Source organism: Monodelphis domestica, chromosome 3, assembly GCF_027887165.1.
Source record: "Monodelphis domestica isolate mMonDom1 chromosome 3, mMonDom1.pri, whole genome shotgun sequence".
Taxonomy (NCBI): Eukaryota; Metazoa; Chordata; class Mammalia; order Didelphimorphia; family Didelphidae; genus Monodelphis; species Monodelphis domestica.
In genome coordinates, this window is record NC_077229.1 from 454936425 (window position 1) to 454957722 (window position 21298).

Consider the following 21298-nt stretch of genomic DNA (forward strand, 5'->3'; position numbering starts at 1 on the left):
TCATAGTAGAAGCACAATTACAGAAACAGAGCTGAATTGAGTTTAAAAGGAAATTCATTTAAAAAAAATGAGTGAACTGAGTTGTGCTCCTCATTACTTATCTAAAGCTTGACAGAATTTCTTAAGGTCAAATGAGTGACAAACATCTCTCAGTGACTCACAGTCAGAGAAATCCAAGTGAGTAAACATTTGGGATTATAAATCAAGGGACTTAGACTTTTACCTGGAAACAAATGTACTCCACAATACAATATTTCCCAGGCATTGGAAACTGCAGAAAATAATGTATATTGCCATGAGTATCACCAAAAAAGAAGAAGCAGAAGCAGAAGCAGAAGAAGAAGAAGAAGAAGAAGAAGAAGAAGAAGAAGAAGAAGAAGGAAGAAGAAGAAGAAGAAGAAGAAGAAGAATTAGAAGAAGAAGAAGAAGAAGAATTAGAAGAAGAAGAAGAAGAAGAAGAAGAAGAAGAAGAAGAAGAAGAAGAAGAAGAAGAAGAAGAAGAAGAATTAGAAGAAGAAGAAGAATTAGAAGAATTAGAAGAAGAAGAAGAAGAAGAAGAAGAAGAAGAAGAAGAAGAAGAAGAAGAAGAAGAAGAAGAAGAAGAAGAAGAAGAAGGAAGAAGAAGAAGAAGGAGGAGGAGGAGGAGGAAGGAGGAAGAGGAGGAGGAAGGAGGAAGAGGAGGAGGAGGAGGAGGAGGAGGAGGAAGAAGAAGAAGAAGAAGAATTAGAAGAAGAAGAAGAAGAATTAGAAGAAGAAGAATTAGAAGAAGAAGAATTAGAAGAAGAAGAATTAGAAGAATTAGAAGAAGAAGAATTAGAGAAGAAGAAGAAGAAGAAGAAGAAGAAGAAGAAGAAGAAGAAGAAGAAGAAGAAGAAGAAGAAGAAGAAGAAGAAGAAGAAGAAGAAGAAGGAGGAGGAGGAGGAGAAGAAGAAGGAGAAGAAGGAGAAAGAAGAAGAAGAAGAAAGATTCATAATACTGGGATTCCTTCAATGTCATAAAAGTTGCATAAACTTCGTTAAGCAGTCATAATCTCATACATCCCCAAAGGAGCTCAAACTTCATTAAAGAGACTACAGATAATACATTCAGTTACATATTAAAGGACATGAGAGAGTTCATAATGTACTGATTGAGTGAGGAGCTTTATGTTTCACATGTTTCACACAGATATCAAGAAAAGGACATCAGGGAAATCCTCCCATGTACAGTTAGCTGGGGGAGATAACAAATAACTAATCCTACCAGGAGGAAGGTCCCACAATCTTCTCTTAACATTATCATTCTGTGATGTTGAGTTTGGTCAGATGAGGTTGTATAGTTAGAAATTCTTGAACCCCTAAAACTACATTACCCCAAATTCCTTTCTGTGTTGCCTAGAATCCTTTCCCCTTTGTCCATGGTTGTGTCTTCATGTATTGGTTATAAATTCTGTGGCTCCTCCCTCTCTTTCTCTCTTCTTTTGAGACCAGCTTGTTTTAGGCATTTCTTTTACTTTAGTTATTATTATTAAAACTTTAAAAAATAATACTTAGTTATTGAATATTAATTTTAATCTTTACAAGGTTAATGCTACCACAAGATGGGCATTTATTTTATCAAAAGTTTTAAGAAGAATGTCCCTATTCCTTGAAAAATAAATGAAAGGAATTTGGGCATATACCTCTTACAGGCAAATATAACTACCAGGAAACACTAAAATAAGAGTAATAGAATAATGCACAGCAATTAAATAACACAAAGTTTCCTTGTTCTCAGTAACCTCCTCCAAATACCCATTTAATTAGTAAATTTTATCTTGAGTCCTAGTTTAGCCATATAGCTTGGAAGCATTCCCTTAGAGATTCTGAAATGAGGCTTGTTTTCAGGCCAGCTCTGGAGAGATGGTCCTCCTAAGAGATTAATTTCTCTGATTCCTAGTTGCTTGGAAGGGTTCCCTCAGTAATAGGTTCAACTTGGATTCTTCAGATTCATGGAGTTGTATAGATCAGCAGTCAGTGAATTAGAATCTTGGAACTTTGGGACAGAAAACATCAAGAAAAACCTCAGGTATCTCCAATGCTTGCAAAGCTGAAGGCCAAAAATTCTCTGAGTATTCAGAAATCTTATAGTAATCCAAGCTTCTCATTTTGCAGATGAATAAACTGAAGATTCAGAGAGTGAATCTCCCTGTCTATGGTTACATAATGTTAGTGTGGGGACTAAATCCAATGTGTTTTCTCTTCCCCATGATTCAGTTAATTAACATTTATTAAATTAGATAGGATGACAATTTAGGGGAAGATGATAGAGGAAGGAATGAAACAAGCAAATATTCATTTTCTGCTTCAGGCCACACACTATAGTACTTTACAAATATAATGCAATCTGATTATCATTAAGAACCCCCAAGAACCTCAGTGGTAGGAGATGTTGTTACTCCATTTAACAACTGAAGAAACCAAAACAGAGGTTAAGTGGCACAACTAGTAAGTTTGTGAAGCTAGATTTGAACTCAGATCTTCCTGACTCTTAGCACTCTATAAAGTAATACAGTCACCTCAGATAAAGGAATATTCCTCATATCTCTCAAATCACACCTCACATGCAAGAAAGTACTGGTAAATGTTTGACAATTAACTGAGAAAATGTAATCATGACCTATTTTTAAGTTTAATATACATTAAAATTTCCCCCATGATTTCTCAAATTTAGGCAACCAATAAAACAATAAATCCATACTTGATTTGTAGCATTTCTTGAATTATGATCTAAATGCTCACAATTAAAAAAAATCAATTGACTTCAGCAAACACATTTATCTGTCTCCAGCACATCTCTGCCCAAGTAACTGTGCAATCTTCTCTATCCATTCATTGACTTGTAAAAATAATTTTAACATTGTGACTTAAAAATCTAAATTAATTTGGTCACCAGGGAAAATCCCAAATAATAAAATACCCAAGTCAGCTGGAAATTATGGTGATTTTAATTAACAGAGAGAGAAGGAATTAAGGAGAAGAGAGAGAAAGAGGAAAGAGTTAATTTAAACTGCTCTGGCTCAGCCAGGCAGGAGTTAAAAGCCTTGACCAGCCTCCCTGAGTCCAAGGGAAAGGAAATCAGTCTTACCCAAGTCACAACAAGACTGTCTAAAGGAAGCTGTCTGAGGGAGCTCCTCCAGGCTGAGTTCCACACCTGAACTGAAACCCCAGGCTGCTCATATAGACCTCTTTTTAAAGATCTTTTCTCTTGTGTCACCTCCCCTAAATTTTCACGTCTACCAATCACAGCAGATGCTTTTCTCCAGGACTGCCCATTCTTTAGTTCTCACCTTCTTTGATTAGATTTTTGACTTACTTCACACTTCTTTGTTAAGTTCACCTTTTATTAGTTACTTGACCTTTTTGTGATTAATTTAACCTTTATAGGTACTTAACATCTTTTTGTATTAAGGTCTAAAAATAGACTTAGCTTAGAGTTCTAGCTTCACTATAAGGTGAGAACTAGGTACCTTCATTGTTCAATCAGGAGATTATAACTTTATCTTCCCCTACTGTCTAAATAGTGTGGAATAATTTTAAAGTTCACAGACTTGAACTTGATACTAAGCATATGACATCAGTTTGGAAATTCTATGCCAGCTACAAATATAATGAAATACTATTGTGAGGTGAGAAATTATGGAGTGGACATTTTCATAGAGACCTGGGAAGACTTGGATGAACCACTACCGAGTGAAATGAACAGAACGAAAAGAAGAAGGAAAAGAATATTGTAAAGACAAACAATTCTGAAAGACTTAAGAGCATGGATCAATGAATGGGATGACCAGCGCTGATTTCAGAGGACTCATCAATAAATAGGCTACCAACTTCCATACAGAGAGGTGATCCGTGATCGATTCAGGGTTGAGACTGAGATTTTTTTTTGGCATGGCCAATGTCAAACATTATTTTCATTGTGTATGCACACTTATTAGAAATGTCTTTTTCTTTCTCTCTTTACAATGGGGGAGATGGGAATTTTTGTTAAATAGAAAAATAAATGAAAAATGAAAAACAATCCTCTGCTAGCACTTTAGTCCATCAGAAATCATTTGGTTGCCTTCTTTTCCTCTCTTCCTCAGTCACCTCTCCTGAATTTTGATCTTAAAATCTGCCCAGAGACCCAGCATAATGTGCCCCTTCCAGTTGAAAAAGAACCACATAATGTCAAGAATGTGTGGGGTCATAATGATTAATCTGAAAACTACAAGGAAGCTAGTCCTACCCCAGGGAATGCTTCCACACCCCCCTCCCTCTCCTGGAGTCCTCTTTCTGAGGGTGACTGTCAGTTCTTGTTCCTTTCTGTGCCATATCCTGGCCTCTCACTGGACAGAGATTTGTACTAAATAAGTAGAAACCCCATTTCTAAGAGGGAGCCCAGCTTCCCTTGCTGTTTGATGGAGGAAAGCTTTGCCCAGAGTCTGCATTAAAGCAGTGAATATTACATGGCATCAGTAATTCCTCTGACAGTGACTAATGAGGACAGAGATTAGTCAGTGAGTTTCCATGGCCTGAGTGTGCATAGCTCCATAGATATGATGAACAGATAGACTTACTTTTAATGAGCTTTAGGGAACACTACAACCTCATCAAGATAAAAGCCTATTGTTCTTGGGCACAGAAGGACTTGCCTGGAGTGTTTATTGGATTTGGAATCCGTTTATATAAAACAAATATTTATTGCCCTCTGAATATGCAAACAAGTAAATTGGTAGGAGGTGATTTTTGCAAAATGGGTTGTTAAGCTGCAAAGGAAGCATCTCTCCTAAAGGAATTTGTCTTTGAAGACAAGGTGGAAATATGGTTCTGTGTTGTTGTTGTTGTTGTTCTTGTTGTTGTTTTTTAAAGCTTATCTTCCACTTTTAATGCAGAAAAATGGTAAGGGTTAGGCAAAGGGGGTTAAGTGACTTGCCCAAAGTCACACAACTAATAAGTGGCTGAGCCAGATTTGAACTCAAAACCTCCTGTCTCTAAGGTCTGACTCTCAATCCACTGGGCCACCCAGCTGCCCCCAGAAGTATATTTTTAATGCAATTGAAGTGCTTTAAAAAAAATGTCATGGCCCATAGGCCCTACTATCAGGGTTCATGGTTCCTTATTTGTGTTATCTCTCCCTCTACTACCATACACATTAGATAGTTTTCATGAGCTTCTATGGCCAAAAAGATTCACCAACTGGTGGGTAACTTTCTCATGGCAAAATTGTATACATTTAAGTAGGCGATTTCTTGGAACACAAGAATACCAGCTCATCCTTTGGCCCACCCTCAGAGCTTCTACAGAATGCCTCAATCACAACCTTATGGATTCCCAAAGTTTTTCCAAAAAAGATTTGTCTTCCTAGCTATGTGACCCTTAACACCAATTGCTGAGTCCCTACCACTCTTCTGCCTTAGAACTGATAATTAATATCAATTCTAAGATGAAAGGTAAGGGGTTGAGAGACAGAGACAGAGAGATAGACACAGAGAGAAAGACACAGAGAGACAGAGAGACAGACTTAGAGAGAAACAGAGACAGAGAGAGACAGTGAGAGTTAGCTTTGGAGTCAGAAGGTCTATGTTCAAATCCCAGCAATGGGATGCCACCAAATTAAAGCTTAGTTTTATCACGTCTAGTTTCTTTCCCAAATGAGAGAAGGGACATAGAAACATTAAATGTACAATATAGAATAGCGACAGAACAGCAATTTATTTTCTTCACCTAAAATAAAAGACCGATACAAGAAATTCAAATCTCACATTAGCAAAGACTCAAAACAAGACCTGGAAACTTAAAAACTACTGTTATACAACTTGTAAAAGTTGAGAATTAAAATAATCAAAAATAAAGTAGTTTGTGAGAATGCTGAATTGATATTTCAGCTTTATATTAGTTCTGCACTGTCTAAAAATCCTCTGTAGACCCAACTCTCTTTGCAATGCAGGTTTATCCTCATACAAATGTTCATTTTCACCAAGAAGAGTATAGTTGGAAAACACTCTTCCTGCTGCCACTTATTTCTAACTCAAGGACCCAGCATCTCTAAACCTTTTATACTCTTGAGACTGCCCCCAAAGATGGAAATGTCTACCTTCAGTTACGTGCCACAAGAGAGGGGATATGCTCATAGGGAATTGAAAGAAGGTATCTTCTGATGTAGTGAAGGAAAGGTCAAGGAAGACTTCAAGGAATAAATAACATTTGTGCAGGACCTTGAAGGATGGCTAGAATTCCAGAAGGTGAAAAAGTCCAAGTATATCATAGGCATGGAAAATTGACTAAGCAAAGGCAGAAAGATAGAATATGTAAGGACATTTTGGATGAGTAATATAATTGGCTCATTCAGGTCTAATATTGGAAATTCTATTTTAGTCCAAAGTCTTACAGTTCCCAGAAGAAACATTTCTTTTCAGAAAATAAAATAGGAAACATATATCTAAATATCTGATTCACATTTGACACTATAGCAATAGACACTGGACCTGTAATGTCCAGTTTAGGTTTAGGGAATGCCCAGGTGAGGAAACTTCCTCTCCCAATGCATGGAAACTTTATCTCCCTTTTGTTGTTAATTTAAAGTTTCCTTTAGTATTCAAAAGTTAAATAATTTGCCCAAGTTTACATGGCTAACTTTTGACAGGAGTAAAACTTAAATCCAGATTTCCTGGACCAAAGGATAATGCTCTGTCTACTACATCACCATGCCTCTCCTTTGACACTCTAATTTACAAAAAGTGTAAAACAAAGACCTTATAAATGAGCATCTCTTGTCCATCCCCCCAAAAAGTATTTACTTCTAAGAGAATTTAAGACAGCTTTCAATTTACAGATCTATATATATCCAGTTCTGATCTCTCTCCTTAGCTTCACTCTCACATTACTAACTTCCTCTTGGCCATTTCTCAAAAGATATCCTATTGGTATTTCATTAATCACAGGTATTACCATGCTATAACTCAGCTTAAAGAATTCTTAGGATTCCCAATAGGGAATCTAGGATACTGTTAAGAATTATAAGAATAGCGTGGATAAAGTTAAGAATTCTTTGGCATTTAGATCCCTTCACAGCCTGCCATTCCAGGTCCCTCAGAGATAATATTCCCTCTCTCATTCCTTCCCTCCATGCAGGCTATTTCCCATGACTAGAAAGTACTGTCTTTATCTCTTAGTATCCCTACTTCCCTTCAAAGCTGGACTCCATTACACAAGTTTCTCTCCATTGCAGACCACCGTCTACACATCTACCTATGTGATTATGCTTCTTTTCAGGAAATTCACTCCTATTACCTCTAGGATTAAGTACAAACTCCTCTGTTTGACACTGAAAACTTCATAACCTGGCTCCTCCCTAGCTCCTCAATCTTCTTATATATTACGCCCTTCCATGCTATTCTATCATTCTTCTATAATGGCCTATTTGCTATTACTCATACATAATGAATGTCCATTTCCCATTTGGTGTTTTTTGTCTTAGTTAATGTTTGGAAGACTCCTTGCTCTCGTTTGCCTCATAGAATCACTTCCTTCCTTTAGTGCTCAGCTCAAATGCAGATTTCTGTAGGAAATCTTTCCCAATTCCTCCCAATTCCCCATAGTTTCTAGTACTTTCTCCTCTCAGGCTATATCCCAACTATTCTATGAGTGCCATATTGTACATATTTAGATACAAGTTATCTCCTTCATTTGGATGTATGCTTCTGGAGGTCAGGAACTCTTATTTGTTCTTTGCATTCTCAGGGCTCAGCACAGTTCTTGATATATCATAAATACTTAATAAATATGATTGATTGATTGATAAAGGGCCTTCTTCTACATTAAATCTTTCCATGTATCCCAAATGCTTCCACCAAATTGCTTAGTATTGATCCCCTACATATTTTACACTTACTCTTTGTTAGTGCTTTATTTTCCACACAAACTCCAGCAAAGTCTCTAGCACAGAATAGTTACTTAGTACTTAGTACTAAGTATTGTGAGTATTTGCTAAAATACTCAACCCAGAAAATTACACTGGGTCTTGGTGGTCTGCAAGAGAAAGAGCAACTTAAAAAAAAACTTGAATAAAAAGCTTCATTTGAGATTGATTTTCTTCCTCTATTTCCAAGAAGGCACTAGCAAATATAGCTTACTAGACACAGAGTGAGTAATTGCCTCCTTCTGCCATACTCTGCTCCTCTACTATAACTGGAATTATGCCCAGGAGCTGTCTGATGGGGGTTGCTTGATGCCAAAAGTGGTGCTGTGGGCACCAATCAAGAGTTTGTGTGCTGATGCACAAAGGCTGGTTCCATGTACCCTGATCATTGGAGAGGAGATAAATGCAGTCTATCGCTCTTGGTTAGCACCTAAACACTCCTTAAGAACACATACTTTTGAACTATGTCTTCTATGGGATGAAAGATGGGAAGGGAGATCCAAAATAAATTTTAAGGCCACACAGTGAGGCCAAATTTCCTGAGTGTTTTGGCCAAAAGCACTCTTATTTTGGCATTTTAATCTTAAGTCTCGTCTTTTTCTTTGAACACAGTGAAAATAAAATTAGAAGTGAATGGAAAATAAAAATGATGAAAAATAATGGACAACATGACTGAAATTATCAGAAGGAAAACATTCCCCAAATACAATTTTGTGTAATACTTACCCTGCTGATAGCTGTCAGATATCACAGAATCAGGCTGAGCTTCCAGAGACTTTATAAGTCATCTAGTTCAACCTCCTCATTTTGATTGAGGAAACTGAGCCCCATAGAAGTAAAAATGCATGCCCAAATTCATATACATAGTCGCTGAGAGTTATGGAATTTTAATGCAATTCCTTGGACTCCAAATCCAATCTGCATTTTACCTGAGAAAGTCAGATGAAAAACAAATTTAAAAGAACATCATAAACACAGGGTTTTTAAGTTCATGAAAAGAGGAAATTTTGAAACATCATCTTGGTTTTCGCAATAACCATTCTGCTATGTTGTCACTCATGCTTTTAACAGCCATCATAGGAGCTGAAAGCAGTTACACTGGGATGGTCTGCCTTTTTAATAACTATCATTTGGGCTGAGAAGTGTTCAGTGAGAGCTATCCTGAGAGAGTTCTGATGAATCTTTTGAAACCTATCATTGTATTAATTAAAGCACACTCCATGGGCACAATGGTAGGGACACAAATAAAAAAGAATGAGCACTTTCAGAGAAAGCCCTGCAGTTAAGGGAAGGGACAGGAAAGATGAGCAAACTTCAGATCTTTTGAAATTAGATGAGTGGCCAAAGTGGCAACTTGTTGGAATGGCGATTCATCTGAAGGGTCTAAGGAACATTATCTAAAAAGAAAGGGGCCACTGTGATCATTGGAAGGAGTTTGTGAGTGAGCACCTCATTCCCCCTTGGATTCTCTCTCCAGATTCTCCTCTTCACCAGCTCATTGACTCCTCTGCCTGAAACCATCCCCTCCTGATTGGTGATTACCTTCCCAGTTCCATGATTTTATGAGAGACCTCAGCTGTGGCAAACAAGCTAAGCCAGTTGGTCAGCTCCTGTCAGGTAGATACCAGCAGATGATCCTTGATTCTCCAAGGACAGGGCTACCCTTCTGGCTCAAGGGCAGAACCTGATTGCAGGGGAGGGCAACTTTGCAGGTATCAACCCATCACTGAAGAAACTAGGAAAGTGAGTAGAAGTGATGGGGCAGCTCCTGATCCTTTGTGTATGTATGGTACTTAACTCATTGTGTTTTATCTATTTATCTGTCATAGATATATGTGTGTGTGTGTGCACATGTCTACAAATACATGCATATATATGTGCTATACCAATTTGTGCTGTATATGTGCATATATACATATATTCAGAAGGGAAACCAAAGTAATTGCTAATGGCAGGGAATTAAGCAAAGAAAAAAGCAGAATTTGTATATGTGTGTGTATATATATATATATGCATACATATCTGATGTCTATATATGTGTGAGTGTGTGTGTGTCCACATATCTTTCAGTAACTTGATATCATTCTTGTCTTTTACTGTTTGTAATTTGAGTCATCTCACTCTGACAGCTGTCAGTCATTGAAATGGACATTCCTTCTTCCTGTACACCAAATAAGGGTCTTTAGTGCCCATGTGCTCATTAAAATCTCATGGACATATAATTTTGGCAAGGAAAACAGTCTTTGGAAGAGAGGTCTTCCATAGCAGATGGAGTGCCACCTTTGAGTCACCACAAGATCAGTGATTTGGATAGGATAAAGAAGCCATACCATCCAGCTGCCTCATTTTGGAGATGAGAAAACGAAGACTTAAGGAGGCTAAATGGTTTGTTCAGGGTCACAATGTAGTTATCAGGGAGGGTAGGAGGATTTAAAGTCAAATTCTCTGATGTCCATTTAATCCTAAAGGGAGGGACTGCCAGAGGAAGAGGAAAGAGAGAGCAGAGAAAGGATAGGAAGGAAAAGAGGATTTAATCTCCCAGGAGGAATTTAAAAATGAATGTTTTTGACTTTCTTCTCTTTACCTACTTAAAGAGAGAGTAGGTCTGGGTCTAATAACTGACATCTTTTATATTGGGCTTAGTATAGCATCACTAAAAACTAGATATTTTAAAAGCATCTTTTATCACAATAAAGACAATATTAACACATTTTCATTGCTCTCTACAAGTTTAATATATTCCTTAAAAACACCTTTACCTTCTGTCTTAGAACCAATACCATGTATTGGTTCTAAGGCAGAAGAGCAGTAACAGATATGTAGGCAATAGGGGTTAAGTGACTTGCCCAGGGTCATCTAGCTAGGAAGTATCTGAGGTCAAATTGGAACCCAGGACCTCTGTCTGTAGGTATGACTCTCAATCCATTGAGCCACCTACTTGCCCCCTGTTTAATATATTTCTATCCAATCTTCATTTTGACTTTACTCAGTAGGAGTCAAATCAGTATTGTTGGCAATTATGAACTTGTAAAGGAAAGAAAGAAACCCCAGGTAAAGACTTAATGTAGGACCACTGGTATTATTCAGAAATCAGCCATTTCATACAGAAACCTTGAGGGAGTAGCTCATTTTCAGGCCAGAATTTTGAATTTTAATCAACATTTACTTTAAAGAAAGTTGTTGGAATCAATATTCACTTATGCAAAATGTCATTGAGGCATATTATCAATTGGACCATTTTTATTTATTTTTCCCCATTGGTAAGCTTGTATATGTGGTAAAAAATAATCCAAAACAGATCACATAATCTTTCAAAATCATCTTTGAGCTATAGAAAAATCTCTAAGACTATGTAAGCTCCTTCAAGGTGGGGGTCTTTTATTTTTGACTTTGAATCCATAGTTCCTTGCATTCAGAAGACATTAAATAAATGCTACATTAATTTTTAAAATGTAATTTCAATTGTGATCTCAGTTTTGAGCCTTTTTTCTCTAGTGATATAAATCACAACCCTTCCCTTAGTCACCTAAAACACTTGTCTCCTATCAATACACTACAAATGGAGTTCACCAGATGTCTTAAACTTTCCTCAAGTGACCAACTGATCTTCTTTCAAGTCATTTAATTTCTTCATATCTTTAATGTTTCTCATTCAATAAATGTTTTTCAGCAGCTCACATCCACTGTGTCTCTCCATTGCACTGTGATATTCATTCTTAATTCTCCATAAAAATAGATATCATATCTCTTGTTGCAGAAGCAACAGTAGAAAATTTGTATTAATTCCTTGAATTAATTCCCTGAAGACTATAACTAAAGAAATGGCCCTGCTCAAGAAACCTGATCATAAATGTTGGAAAAAATAACATATAATAAGGTTTTTTTTTAATTGAGATGCCTGTCATCTGGCTAAGTCTATTATAAGCAAAACATGATACTAGATCACATAAATATATCTAGATACCTTCTTCTCCTGCAAAAAATTAACTTACCCCTTGATTAATAGACCATATCTTCTACACTCGACAATGAATGTATCTGTATAAATGTTATATGTATTAAATAATCCAATTTGTGTTGTGTACATGTACATTTTATATGCAAATACATGAATATGTATTTAATTTATAAAAACATTCTAAATTAAAGCTACATCTATATTGGGTTTTGTGTTGTAGGTTAATAAATGAATTATAGACACTAAATACATCAGTGGTCTGAATTTGGGGAAGATGCTGGCTCAGATTCACACCAATATTTACTTCTCCATTTAGAAACCACTAGCTACAAAAGGAAAGACAAGAATATGTATAACATGTGGATGTTTATTTTCATATATAGATACACCTGCCATAGTCAACCACCCTGCTTCTCTTGTTTCTCCCTCTTCAGACTCATTTCACCTATACCTTTCAACCTGAACCTACACAGATTTGGGGATTTAAGATTTTAAAATTTCTTTTGAATTTCTAAAACTGTGATTTTAGCTACATATCTTTCACTGATGTCTTCTTCACTTAATGAGAGGGAGAAAAAAATTCTACAGCCATTTCTGCTGTCCTATTAGAAAAAAAATACTAATGCGCTATTTCCTAATTCAGTTTCCCTGCACATCTATGAAGACTTATTTCTTCTAAGCTCTCTAGTGTATTACAAAAATCCACTTCCTTCAGTGTTTTCATCTTCTCTATGTAATAATGTTATACCTCAAATAAATGATACAATATCCTTTATTTTTATAGTGTAATTTTATTTCTCTTAATCTGACATTTATTGTGTCCTGACAGATACTAGATATTATTATTGAGACTTTTCACTTTTACCTATATTTCTTTTTTCACTTCTCATATATATATATATACATATGTATGTATATATATATATATATATATTCATCTCCTATCTTCAGAGAGCCATCCTTTGTTTAAAAATAGAAGAAAGGAAGGAAGGAAGGAAGGAAGGAAGGAAGGAAGGAAGGAAGGAAGGAAGGAAGGAAGGAAGGAAGGAAGGAAGGAAGGAAGGAAGGAAGGAAGGAAGGAAGGAAGGAAGGAAGGAAGGAAGGAAGGAAGGAAGGAAGAAACTAAGAAAGAGTGGCAAAGTTTTTTTAAAGGCAATCATCAATACATCAACCAAGACTGACAATACATACAATATTCCCCTTCTGTATGTAGTCCCCTTACCTCACAAAAAAAGTAAGGAACATATATTTTCTCATCTCTCCTTCTGGGACAAGTTTGATCATTATAATTACATACTTCAATTTTTGTTCCAATTACCTTGTGATAATCATTGTGTACATTTTTGTTTACTATATTTTTGCATCTATTCATGACATCAATTTCTCTGTATTCATATTTTTCATATATGTAACTCATATAATATATAATGCAATAATATTATATTATATATATATATATGTCCATAGTGTGTTTTGCAGTTTCCCAATCATCAGACATCTATTGTTTTTACTTCCTTGCTGCTGTAGAAAATGCTACTGTGAATACTTAGGTGCATAGTGAACCTTTTCATCGCTGAGCTATTTGGTTTACATACCTGCCAGTATAACTAATCAGAAGAAAAGTACAGTAATGGACAAGTTTGTCTTTTTCTTAGCACAATTCCAAATTGATTTCTAGAATGGTTGAACTCATTTCACACCCCTAACCCCCTACCTTACCACAACCTCTCCAACACTGACTATATCTAACTTTTTAGACCCTGGCCAGTATACTAAAAATTATGTGGAACCTCGAAAGTTATTTTCCTTTGCTTTTTTCTTATTATTAGTGATTTGGATCAATCTTTCACATAGCTGCTAGCTCTTAATGGATTTTAAAATACAGTAATCCTTTTTATACAGTATTCTCTCCCTATTTTTTTTTTAAATTAACTTAGAGAAGACTACAATGAAAGTACCGTGGAAGGACCCCAGAGCAAAACTGGTCGGGTTGAAAATTGACCACCACACTGAAGTTGTGCACTTCACAAAGTGAGTCCAAGCACCCAGAATTTCAATTATTGGAACCGTGATTTATTAATAAAGAACAAATGAAGAATCTACCAGCTGGGACAGACTTCCCTAGTGGAAGCTGCATCAGACTGACATTATAGGATAACTTAAATAGATTACAAGATACAAAGTTAATCTCTTTCATAAAGAGGTTCCGTTTGACAATCAAACAAACCTTATCACAAAACACAGGTATGTGTAGTTAGACAATATTTAGATTATCCAAGGGTTGTTAACGTTTACTGGTACAGTAATACACTTATCCCTAGTTTACTAAGTGTTATCTTACATTCCATGGAGACCTCTTTGATATTCCTGAAATTCCTTTGTATCCCCAAGCTAAGCAGAGTCTGGTCTGCTGCCTGCATAAATAGCTGGACCTCCTGGGGGGAGGGAAGCCAGGTCTGTTCCCTAAAAATGCTGGCAGGGATTTATCTGCTTTATCTGTTTCAATTTTACTATCTTCCCCTTTTGGGACTACTTCAACACCTCAGGACTCTGATCAGGAAGAAATGGAGATATAATACCTCACCTGCTTCAAAATCTTCATCCACTTTCCAATTCTCAATAAGGATTTGATAATCAAATAATTGCCATTGCTACTGAGAAGGACCTAACAGTGTATTTCCCTTGGGAATCCTCTCAAAATCCGTGTGAATTCTGAGATATGGTTACCTTATTTTGCAATCATTTTTTTCTGGCACTAGTATACCCTTTGTGCTCTCTCCCCCATTCTACCTCAATATACTATTGCTCAATCTGAAACACAAAGTTTTAAAACTGTCCTTTATACTACACACTCGTGTCTTTCTCAAATAAATTACTTTGTACATATCTTTTAATTGCTTCTGCATGTGTTTGCCTTCAAAACAGCATAAGCTCCTTGAGGGGAGGAGCTGTCTCTTTATCTTTTCATTGCCAAATTCTAACACAGTACCTTGTATATCATATGCTTTTGAATTAAATTTCAGTGTTGGAGATATTGAACAGCATATGATCAGAAGAACAAGAATAAGGTATCTAATCAATGAAATAAACTTTTATGTATTAAATTGCATTTAATTGTCTAATTGAATATGTGTAGTCATAAATGTATGTGGTGAGCAAAATTTAAGGGTTTAAATTTTTATTAATTTCTATTTAAATTTTGATGTTTGCTTATTTCTGAAAGCTTTAGATTATCAAGTCCCCAAACTTAAAAACAAAACAACCGACACCCCCCCCCCCAAAAAACCCACCTCTTTCTAAGCCAGTTTTGTCACAGACAGTTGACACAAAGCAAAGACAGCATAGGAAAAGTCAAATCATTAGCTTGATCTCTGGGCTGGCCAATTAAATGATCAGATTATGGTCTTATTTCCTTTGTGATCAGAAACAAACTTATAACAAAGCCTCTGTGGGACAAGTGATTCTGTTTGCTCCTTAGGTTAATCTGTTGCTGACGATCACCACTTGGGGACAGTTTAGTCTATGATGAGGGAATGGATCCCCTTGACATCAGACCAACCAAAACGTCATGACCTTCTGGATGAAATGTAAAGCTGACTGCCACTGATCTACAAACTTTAACAATTATTTTTGAGGAAGAGGGAATGGATAAAAGTAAGCCAATTACATAGTTCACCATAATTCTGCTAAAAAACCTTCTTGTAAGGCACATGCTTTAATATTACTCTTTCAAGAATAAAATATTCTCTTTCAGTAACATCTATTCTGAAGCTCTGATGGTTTTACATAGGTAATGTAGAGAATGATTTCTACGTAACAAAGAAAGTTTTCACTTTTATCAAGAAAATCCAAATTATTTACAAAAAACCTTTGACATAAAAAAATCACTCAGTATGAAAAAAGTTCCATTTTTTAAAAAAATTTAAAAATTAAAGACAAAAATTAAAACAGGACAAAATGTAATCCATTTTCTGTTATTCATTTTCATAGTTACCAAGAACATGTCTACCTGGATCACCAAAGAAAATTCTCTGAAATATAAATTAATTTTAGGTAATTTTATAAAACTCCCAAGTTTTGTGATTCCTTACATAAAAGCTTTGAAGAGAGAAAAATTATGCATCTTTAATTTTACAATGAATTTTCTATATCTAAGTAGCCTCATCTTATGGAGACTATTTCACAGTTTATTTATGGGTATATGTTATAACCATTAAGTAAACTCTGTACCTTTTAGGATTATTTCTAAGAATTCTAGGATGAAATCTTGGGGGGAGAAGGAATTGGTAGAAATTAGAATGTATGCTTGTATCAAAGAAATTATACAACACATTTTTGGAACAAAATAACAATGTGGTTTGCCATTGAATTTCTACATCCACTCTTGAGCATTCATGAAGAATAAAAATTTAGGGGAAAAAATCATGAATATATTCCAAAACATAAACAAATTTAAATTTCACTAAATAGTGGATATATGGTACTAAAGTTTTATTTAATGTAATTATTAATTTGATTTCTCCATTTTCTACTTTATGCATATTAATTTTATTAAATGTTATTGAAAAAGATAAATATTGATACTGCTATAGTCTGTGCTCTTTTTACAATACAGTAAGGAGTTGATGAACTATTGCATATGTACATGGCGGCAAGTCAGAGAAGATAAAGGCAATTATTCTGAGTTGCAACACATTTTTTTTCTTTTTAAAATATTTTATTTTCTTTCAATTACATGTAAAAACAATTCTTGACTTTTATTATCTTTTTTAATTTTGGGCTCCAAATTCTACCTCCCCCCCCCCAGTCAGTAAGCATTTGGATATAAATTACATACATCATCAGTTTCATCACATTTGAGGAAATATTTTAAAACTTCCATAGTCATAAAAAGGCTTACAAATAATAAATATAACATATAACACTCTAAACAACTGTTTTTTCACAAAAGCCTTAAACATATTTTTATTACTTTCCCTTTGGCTTTTAGACAGGAAAAAAGTGAGTCTTCTTGTTGTTTGCTGAAGGTAATTTTTAAAATGATATTTTCTTGACTAGTCTTTGACTTGGTGAAACTTTTTTCATTTAAAATTTTTATTTTTTTTAATATTTTTCCATATTTACATGATTCGTTTTCTTTCCCTCTTCTTTTCCCTCCCCCTTCCCAGAGCTGACAAGGCTTGGTTAAAACTTAAAGCAAAGAAGGAAACAGAAACCAGTGTCTTATTATGCAGTGGGAGACTACTAGAATTTATTTTTACTAACCATTTGTTAGGATTTTTAGCTTGTGATACAGAGTATTAAAAGAAAAAAATATATATGGCTGTTCATTTCCATGGTCTGCCTCTCCAGAATGAGCAAGCAAGTTTTTAAATGTTAATCATTCTGTAAACTATTTCATACTGTTTCCATGCCAAAGAGATATGAAAATATAAAGATGACCCAGGATTCTTGCAATGTGGTTAAATGCATTGCAAATACTAACTTGTTAATATTCCTAAAGGAAAGTCATATATTAAATAGTTCCTGCCTTTTAGATTACTTCAAATAGTACATATTGGCTTATTTTATATTTAAATTCAAATCCTTAGGTCACTCAACAAAAACCCACAAGACAGGTAACAGCCACATTTGGCAGTATCTTGGTAATTAGCCACTTTATAAAAGCTGTTAAGAATGGATCCCTTTATCATTCCAAATGCCCGTATTGATAACTGTTTCATTATGATTCAGGAGAAAAGATTCAAAAGGGAACTAATAATTTCCTTTAATGTTTCATAACAATAAATCATAGATTCAGAGCTGGAATACCCTCACTTTAGAGATTAGAAAGTTTAGGCTTAAAAACATTATATGGCTCATGTAATAGAAAGATAATCTGTGTAGAACTATTTCTGGTTGCAGTAAATGCTATACTCTGGCTTGAGATTAGAGAGTAGCTAGGGGAACCTGAGGGTGCCTAGTTGTAAATGGAGATAGAAGTACTTCTGAGAGATAGAGAGAGAGATGCTGCTAGAGGGGTTACTCTGGGGTTGCCTATTGATCACTGCTGATGGCTAATAGATCAATATTTTTCCTAACCTCCTCCTCCCTAGATACCACCCTTCACCTCCCAGTTTCCACCCACACCCTTCTGCCTCCCTTACTCCTCCCCCAGTCTTAGTCAGCCACCTTCTAAGTAACTCAGGGGAACTGAGATTTCAGAGAAATGTTCTTCACTCTTCCTTTCTCAAGTAAGGGAGTTTATTGGGAACAACAGGATGGGGATTGAGGTGAGAGGGATGAAGTTTGTCCCTAATCTACAAGGAGAATTAGGAGGATTATGGAAAATGTCAGTCCTGTCACAGCTGTGACTCAGAGACAGTCGGAGAGATGGAAGACAACTGTTAAATCTTCTTTCTTCTTCCAATTACACAAAGCCACCAACAAAAGTTAATTTCTTCTCAGATTAATTCCAGAAGCCCTCCCCCCCCAAAGGTCCTTCAGCCTGGGACAGAAGCTAACAGGGATCAGTTCTCAGTTTCTTCCCCCTTCAGCCAGAAGCCAAGGAAGTCTCTCTCCAAAACCAAGAGAAATAGTTCAAAGCTAGAAATCCCAGCTTCTTCTCCACCACTCCATCAGAGCCACCCCAGTCACTCCCTTTGTCAGAAAACCCCAGGGAAGAAGTTTTTCAGTTCATCTGCTCTGCCTAGGCTCTAACTGCCTTTCCTGGGAACATTCTGTTTTTGGAATCTTCACCTTGATTGACAATTGAGGTCCTTTACTCTTGTGTTGCAAGCTTAGCTTGTCTTGTAAATCTTCTCTTTCTTTATGCCTCTTCCACACTTACCATCACAAAGATATTAAGTGGCATGGCTTAATGGTGACAGAAAAACGTATTCATTCAGGTAAAATTCTGTGCTGAATTTGGTATTAAGAAGATGTGAATTCTCATTCAGGTTCAGGTACTTGCTTTCTGTGGCTTTGGGTAAATGTCTTACATCTTAAGTTACCCAAACTGTAAAATCAGACTGCTGGGATTGGTATAGTCTCTTCCAGGTCCAAGTCCTTGGAAAAATGCTTATTGTGTTCCTACTCTTCACAAGATACTATGCCATGAAATTATTACAATTAATGTGTCTGCTTCCCTTTTGAGATAAGTGGTTCTTTGCTTGATTATTTAATAAAAGAATTATTCATCATCCTATGAATAAAAATAAGAGAATTGGACAGTAAATATCTACATGGAAATACACACACAGTGACTCTCAAATGAAGAACCAGAATCTGCCAAGAGAACTGAGAGTTGGGTATCTTGTTTATATTTTTAAGGAGTTTGACCAAGAACAGAAAATTCTACTAGCTTATTCTAATTTTCTCTAAGTCCAAATTTTCAAAAGTAGCCATCTGTATTGTGTCTTAAGCCAAGGCCCAAGCACAAAATTGATCACGACACTACCTATTTGAACACACAATACCACTGTACACAGTCTACACAAGTCTCACTAAGTGAAACAGATTGGGAACTTGTAATAATTAAAACATGATTCAGCCAGAAGTTAATGTTTGCATTCTCTGCGAGGGAAAAAATGGGATTCTGAAATAAATGAAGAGATTAAAGAGATTTAGGAAAGGATAATAGGATGCCTCAACTCTTTTAAACACTTTGGACTATCCACATATACAAAGGGCCAATCAGGAAGAATTCTTATGTGGTCATTAAAGGAAGTTTGTAGGAGTTCTGCTTAATTACTAATTTTCATTATGTATTCATTCTTATAAGTAGTACAACCAGCATTTCTCTTTGAAAATATTTTGTAGTTCAGACTTTTCTCTAAATCTCACAGAGATCCCTTCCAATTAAGAGAAATCAATGAGTCTCCATTGAATTTGTATATTACCCTAAAAATGAATGCCTTTAGAGATTTTAGGAAGCATGCCACTGACAAACTTAATGAGGCTTTATTTATTTCATTGAGACAGTCCACTGTTAGCATGACAAATTTCATGTATTTTTCCCAAGTGTATAACAACGTCATAGAGCAGCTTAAACACTAGAATCATTTGGCTAGCTCAGTCCCTCATTAGTCAATCCATTTAGCTTGTCCAAGAGCTTGGCCAGTTAAGATCATTTCTGTTGTCCTTAAAATGTAGCCTGTCTGAGCACTCTGAAAAAACCTGCAAACTTTGCTTTATTATTCAAAAAATGTGTTCTATTAATCCATGAATTTAACCAAAGAGCTTTTTCCAGGAGAGGAAGGAAGTTATACAAAGCAATGCTACTTTTTAAAAATCAATTTACTGGATGAATATTTTAGACTCTATAGAACAGCAATTTTTCTTCCTTGCAAATTATTTCACACGAAATAGATATAAGTAAAAGGAATAAGGGAAGAGCACAGCATAAACAAATGAGAGAGTGCACACCAGTTATTAACTTGCAGAGCCAAAAATGTTCTAAACTATATCATCGTATGACTACTAAACACATCACTCACTTGGACTTAATGAAGTAGTCCATTCAAACAGCTAGCTCGCCTAAGTTTTTGCTGTGAAATAACAATTGATAGGTTCTTTGAACAAAACGGATACAACTGATCAGTTGTGTTGGAAGAAAACCAAGTCTATTCAGCACCACGGTACTTCCAAACCACATAAATGCAGTGCCTTTGGCTGTGAGGCTCCGGGTTGGGAAGTGGAGCATTGTAGAGAGGTGGCACTTTCATCCCACAATGTTCATCTGCCATGTATGACTATAATGAACAAGCATTTCGAGTCAGGACTGTCACGATTTCTTTGTTCACTAATATAAATAAACTTTTAAAAACATTGATTTAGTCTATGTGTATTCATTAATAATTTCCACAATTTGATTACCAAAACATCACCATTTCCTCTATTTTTCCCTAGAAATTAATATTGGCATTTGTGTGTATCTATGCATGTTTTTGTAAATTGCTGACCTTCTAATATGACAATACTACCAGCATTGAGGTACGAGGAGGTCAAATATTCAGGATCTTTAAACACATTTATTCTAAAGAATTTATGTTTCAGCATGGATAGCAATTTAAATGAGGCTTGGATTCAAATTTTGCTTCCCATTCACTTCCCATTCATTATCATGAGAAGTATCAGAGTCTCAATTCCTTAGTTGTAAAATGGGGATGATAATTCTTGCTCTATGACCTCATGGGGATATTGTGAGGAAAATGCTTTGCAAACCTTATGGTGCTACAAAAATACAAGTGGCTATTATGATTACAAAATATCTTGCCTTGGATTTCATCTAGGTAATTTTCATGTACTATATTCTCATTTAAAAGAAACATTAGGATCAAGCAAGGTAGCAATGAGACATACAAAATATATTAGTCTTCCGGCAAACATTACACTAAAGTAGTTTTGCCAGTTGAAGTCAACCAAAGCAACATTTGATACATT

At 35.6% G+C, this 21298-nt stretch overlaps 1 long non-coding RNA gene across 1 annotated transcript in view; it reads left to right on the forward strand.

Annotated features, from left to right (window-relative positions):
• Positions 1–13957, forward strand: part of LOC103101453 (uncharacterized) — a 60512-nt gene extending 46555 nt beyond the window's left edge. The window contains exon 4 of the long non-coding RNA XR_008917877.1: positions 13813–13957. This is a non-coding gene — a long non-coding RNA (uncharacterized LOC103101453). The remainder of the gene's footprint in view (positions 1–13812) is intronic.
• The last annotated feature ends 7341 nt before the right edge of the window (positions 13958–21298 follow it).